We start from the raw sequence: 5,194 nt of genomic DNA on the forward strand, positions 1-5,194 counted from the left end.
GCTTCACTTATATTTGTTAGAGCGTGAGCATATCTTTTGTAGAAAGAATTAAACTCTCTTGCTTCACTTACATCTATTTAGAGAGATGACAGGAACTGGTCATTCACATGGTTAGTCATAAAATCCTACATAAAACTTGTAGATCACTGAATATGATATGTTTGCTTCCTTGCAATAGTTTTGCAATATAAAGATGGTGATATTAGAGTCATGCTAGTGGGTAGTTGTGGATTGTAGAAATACTTGTGTTGAAGTTTGTGATTCCCGTAGCATGCACGTATGGTGAACCGTTATGTGATGAACTCGGAGCATGATTTATTTATTGATTGTCTTCCTTATGAGTGGCAGTCGGGGACGAGCGATGGTCTTTTCCTACCAATCTATCCCCCTAGGAGCATGCGCACAACACTTTGTTTCGATGACTAATAGATTTTTGCAATAAGTATGTGAGTTCTTTATGACTAATGTTGAGTCCATGGATTACGCACTCTCACCCTTCCATCATTGCTAGCCTCTTCGGTACCGTGCATTGCCCTTTCTCACCTCGAGAGTTGGTGCAAACTTCGCCGGTGCATCCAAACCCCGTGATACGATACGCTCTATCACACATAAGCCTCCTTATATCTTCCTCAAAACAGCCACCATACCTACCTATTACGGCATTTCCATAGCCATTCCGAGATATATTGCCATGCAACTTCCATCATCATCATATACATGACTTGAGCATCATTGTCATATTGCTTTGCATGATCGTAAGATAGCTAGCATGATGTTTTCATGGCTTGTCCGTTTTTTGATGTCATTGCTACGCTAGATCATTGCACATCCCGGTACACCGCCGAAGGCATTCATATAGAGTCATATCCTTGTTCTAGTATCGAGTTGTAATATTGAGTTGTAAGTAAATAAAAGTATGATGATCATCATTATTAGAGCATTGCCCCCAGTGAGGAAAGGATGATGGAGACTATGATTCCCCCATAAGTCGGGATGAGACTCCGGACTTTACAAAAAATAAAAGAGGCCAAAGAAGCCCACAAAAAAAAGAAAACAAAAGAAAACAAAAAATGAGAGAAAAAGAGAGAAGGGGCAATGTTACTATCCTTTTACCACACTTGTGCTTCAGAGTAGCACCATGTTCTTCATATAGTGAGTCTCTTGAGTTATCACTTTCATATACTAGTGGGAATTTTCATTATAGAACTTGGCTTGTATATTCCGATGATGGGCTTCCTCAAATGCCCGAGGTCTTCATGAGCAAGCAAGTTGGATGCACACCCACTTATTTTCAGTTTGAGCTTTCATACACTTATAGCTCTAGTGCATCCGTTGCATGGCAATCCCTACTCCTCACATTGACATCAATTGATGCACATCTCCATAGCCCGTTGATTAGCCGCGTCGATGTGAGACTTTCACCTCTTTGTCTTCTCCACACAACCCCCGCCATCATATTCTATTCCACCTATAGTGCTATGTCCATGGCTCACGCTCATGTATTGCATGAAAGTTGAAAAGGTTTGAGAACGTGAAAAGTATGAAACAATTGCTTGGCTTGTCATCGGGGTTGTGCATGATTTGAATATTTTGTGTTGTGAAGATGGAGCATAGCCAGACTATATGATTTTGTAGGGATAACTTTCTTTGGCCATGTTATTTTGAAAAGACATGATTGCTTTATTAGTAGGCTTGAAGTAAATGCTTTTATGTCAAATGATAGACTATTGTTTTGAATCACTCATGTCTTAATATTCATGCCATGATTAGATATGTGATCAAGATTATGCTAGGTAGCATTCCACATCAAAAATTATCTTTTTTATAATTTACCTACTCGAGGACGAGCAGGAATTAAGCTTGGGGATGCTGATACGTCTCCGTCGTATCTATAATTTTTTATTGTTCCATGCCAATATTATGCAACTTTCATATACTTTTGGCAACTTTTTATACTATTTTTGGGACTAACATATTGATCCAGTGCCCAGTGCCAGTTCCTGTTTGTTAAATGTTTTATGTTTCACAGAAACCCCATATCAAACGGAATCCAAACAGAATAAAAATGGACGGAGAATATTTTTGGAATATTTGGAAAATATGGGAAGAAGAATCAATGCGAGACGGTGCCCGAGGGGGGCACGAGGCAGGGGGCGCGCCTGCCCCCCTCATGGGCCGCCCGTAAGGCGGTTGCTGCTCTTCTCTGGCCGCAAGAAAGCTAATTTTCGGAGGAAAATCTGGGCGAAGGTTTCAATCCAATCGGAGTTACGGATCTCCATATATATATGAAACGGTGAAAGGGCAGAAGGGAGAACGCAGAAACAGAGAGAGACAGAGAGACAGGTCCAATCTCGGAGGGGCTCTCGCCCCTCCCATGCCATGGAGGCCAAGAACCAGAGGGGAAACCCTTCTCCCATCTAGGGAGGAGGTCAAGGAAGAAGAAGAAGAAGGGGCCCCCTCTCCCCTTCTCATCCGGTGGCGCCGGAACGCTGCCGTGGCCACCATCATCATCACCGCGATCTTCACCAACACCTCCGCCATCTTCACCAACATCTCCATCACCTTCCCCCCCGCCCTCTATCTACAGCGGTCCACTCTCCGCAACCCGCTGTACCCTCTACTTGAACATGGTGCTTTATGCTTCATATTATTATCCAATGATGTGTTGCCATCCTATGATGTCTGAGTAGATTTTCGTTGTCCTATCGGTGGTTGATGAATTGCTATGATTGATTTAATTTTCTTGTGGTTATGTTGCTGTCCTTTGGTGCCCATCATATGAGCGCGCACGTGGATCACACCATAGGGTTAGTTGTATGTTGATAGGACTATGTATTGGAGGGCAAGAGTGACAGAAGCTTCTACCTAGCATAGAAATTGATGCATACGGGATTGAAAGGGGACCAGTATATCTTAATGCTATGGTTGGGTTTTACCTTATGAACGTTAGTAGTTGCGGATGCTTGCTAATAGTTCCAATCATAAGTGCATAGAATTCCAAGTCAGGGATGACATGCTAGCAGTGGCCTCTCCCACATAAAACTTGCTATCGGTCTAGTAAAGTAGTCAATTGCTTAGGGACAATTTCGCAACTCCTACCACCACTTTTCCACACTCGCTATATTTACTTTATTGTGTCTTCATCTAAACAGCCCCTAGTTTTATTTACGTGCTCTTTATTATCTTGCAAACCTATCCAAACAACACCTACAAAGTACTTCTAGTTTCATACTTGTTCTAGGTAAAGCGAACGTCAAGCGTGCGTAGAGTTGTATCGGTGGTCGATAGAACCTGAGGGAATGTTTATTCTACCTTTAGCTCCTCGTTGGGTTCGACACTCTTACTTATCGAAAACTGTTGCGATCCCCTATACTTGTGGGTTATCAAGAGGAGCACCCCCTCCCCTAGTCCAATTCGGACTCCCAATGGGAGGGGGCGCGACCAACCCTTGTGGGCTGCCTCCCCTCTCCCCTATGGCCCATGTAGGCCCAATACTTCCCCGGGGGGTTCCGGTAACCCCTCGGTACTCCGAAAAATATCTGAACCATTCCGAAACCATTTCGGTGTCCGAATAATATCGTTCAATATATCAATCTTTACCTCTCGACCATTTTGAGACTCCTCGTCATGTCCGTGATCTCATCCGGGAATCCGGACAATCTTCGGTTATCAAAACACATAACTCATAATCCAAATCGTCATCGAACGTTAAGCGTGCGGACCCTACCAGTTCGAGAACTATGTAGACATGACCGAGACACATCTTTGGTCAATAACCAACAGCGGAACCTGGATGCTCATATTGGTTCCGACATATTCAAGAATATCTTTATCGGTCAAACCGCAATGACAACATACGTAATTCCCTTTGTCATCGGTATGTTACTTGCCCGAGATTCGATCGTCAGTATCTTCATACCTAGTTCAATCTCATTACCGGCAAGTCTCTTTACTCGTTCCGCAATGCATCATCCCGCAACTAACTCATTAGTCACATTGCTTGCAAGGCTTATTATGATGTGCATTACCGAGAGGGCCCAGAGATACCTCTCCGATACTCGGAGTGACAAATCCTAATCTCGATCTATGCCAGCCCAAAAAACACCTTCGGAGATACTTGTAGAGCATCTTTATAATCACCCAGTTACGTTGTGACGTTTGATAGCACACAAGGTATTCCTCCGGTATCCGGGAGTTGCATAATCTCATAGTCAAATGAATATGTATATGACATGAAGAAAGCAATCACAATGAAACTTAACGATCATTATGCTAAGCTAATGGATGGGTCTTGTCCATCACATCATTCTCCTAATGATGTGATCCCGTTCATCAAATGACAACTCATGTCTATGGTTAGGAAACTTAACCATCTTTGATTAACGAGCTAGTCTAGTAGAGGCTTTACTAGGGACACTGTGTAATGTCTATGTATCCAGACATGTATCAAGTTTCTGGTTAATACAATTCTAGCATGAATAATAAACATTTATCATGATATAAGTAAATATAAAATAACAACTTTATTATTGCCTCTAGGGCATATTTCCTTCATCTTCCTCCTAGAAGGAAATATGATCATACCATCCCTCTTATTCCAGGTGCTTCTCCTGTCTCCATCAGGCCATATAGACTTGCACCTGCCCTCAAGTATGAGATGGAAAAACAAGTTAAGGAGGTGTTGGACTCGGGCATCATCAGGCCTAGTACTAGTGCCTTCTCTTCGCCTATGATTTTGGTTCAGAAAAAAGATAAGACTTGGAGGCCAGTTTTTTACTACAGGCACTTGAATGCAATAACTGGTAAGAGCAAGTTCCCTATTCCTGTCATTGATGAGCTGCTGGATGAACTAGCTGGGTCTTGTTGGTTCTCCAAACTAGACCTCAGGGCTGGTTACCACCAAATACGGACAACTCTTGGAGAAGAACATAAAACTGCTTTTCAAACCCACTTTCGTCATTTTGAGTTCCCAGTACTGTCATTTCGCGTGACAGGTGGTCCCAACACATTTCATTTTGCTATGAATGATACACTGTCTCCTTGTCTCAGGGAATTTTCTATATCATTCTTTGATGACATATTGATTTTTAGTGCCACTTATGCACTCCATTTGGAACATCTGGCAAGAGTGTTGCAGTTACTGCACCAACATCAGTGGAAGGTGAAACTCTCCAAGTGTGCATTTGCTCAAGCC

The sequence above is a fragment of the Aegilops tauschii genome, chromosome 3 (genome assembly GCF_002575655.3).
Source record: "Aegilops tauschii subsp. strangulata cultivar AL8/78 chromosome 3, Aet v6.0, whole genome shotgun sequence".
NCBI classification, from domain to species: Eukaryota; Viridiplantae; Streptophyta; class Magnoliopsida; order Poales; family Poaceae; genus Aegilops; species Aegilops tauschii.